Source organism: Galeopterus variegatus, unplaced genomic scaffold, assembly GCF_000696425.1.
Source record: "Galeopterus variegatus unplaced genomic scaffold, G_variegatus-3.0.2 Scaffold2468, whole genome shotgun sequence".
NCBI lineage: Eukaryota > Metazoa > Chordata > Mammalia > Dermoptera > Cynocephalidae > Galeopterus > Galeopterus variegatus.
In genome coordinates, this window is record NW_007728579.1 from 187,368 (window position 1) to 188,507 (window position 1,140).

General features: G+C 44.3%; 1 protein-coding gene across 1 annotated transcript in view; it reads right to left on the bottom strand.

Moving 5' to 3' along the window:
* Positions 1-1,140, bottom strand: part of ADCY2 (adenylate cyclase 2 (brain)) — a gene marked incomplete at its 5' end in the record, with an annotated part of 126,553 nt that overhangs the window by 24,188 nt on the left and 101,225 nt on the right. The gene's annotated exons all lie outside the window — the stretch shown is intronic.

A 1,140-nucleotide genomic window follows, 5' to 3' on the forward strand; every position in this document is an offset into this window, starting at 1 on the left:
GACCTTGGGCTCCGCTGCGAAAGAACACTTTGTGCATTTCATAGAGAGCGTGTCCTTGGCAGGAAATGCAGTACAATGATTTACTTCCAATGAACACAAATTACCTTTCGAACTTTGCTAGTGAAGGAACCAGGATAAATTATGATGCGAGTGATAATGGCCTCAAATAAATTTCCCCAAGTATGTGTCTGACGGGTATAAATATAAAATTATGATTCAATGAGTGACATCTTCCCTGCATGGTTGGGTGATTTATGACCAATTATTAGTGCTGAGGACTGGCTTTTGCCCTCCAAGTGCTCGAGGTGGAAGGGCTAAAGATCTAGAATGGCTCTTCCCGTCAGCCCCCACCCTAACACTTTTGTTCCAGTACCAGGTTCCAGCTTCCCACTTGTCTCCTCCCTGACCCAGTCCTTTAGGCCATGGGTGGGATGGAAGAAAGGTGAGAACAGCAGACACTTTGGGGGAGGGGACAGTGGGTGTAGAGTGGGAGTGAAGGAAACTCTGGAAGGTTCTGTATCTGCTCAGGAGGGCAGGTCTCAGGAGGACCCACCAAAGACCAGGTCCTCCTTCTTTGGTCCTCCTGCTTTCAGAGGAGATTCTATCAGGACTACATGTCAAAGAGGTTGAGATGGGTAAGCACATCCCTGTATCATGTCTCCGTATAGCCACTGTCACTCACCTATCAATACCAGTGGACATTTATTTTACTGATGGGCAGGTGAAGTAAAAATGCCGCTGTTCTTCACTAGGCACTTGGTGTGACAGTAATCTCTGGTTGACATTACTTTACCATGAGTACCTAGAGTCAACCTCATGGTGATGATAGTGGCAGGAGAAAATGTGCAGGGCCCCCAAAGCATCATACTACATGATGTCATCTCTGCATCTCAAAATTCATGAGTCATGATGAGCGCGTGCTCACTGTTGTCAACTTTCCTCTGTTTTGCGTGATGGTGACAGGAATGGTATAGCTGCAATATCCTTAAAACCAGAGGAGTGTTTGTTCTTACCAGAAAACAGAACACATTATTCTCTATGTAGACAGAACATTGGAAGTTGAAAAATGACACCTGTTTCAAATTCTAAAACATATACTTTGTCCTTTCTAAAACATGATGTATTATCTCACATATATAT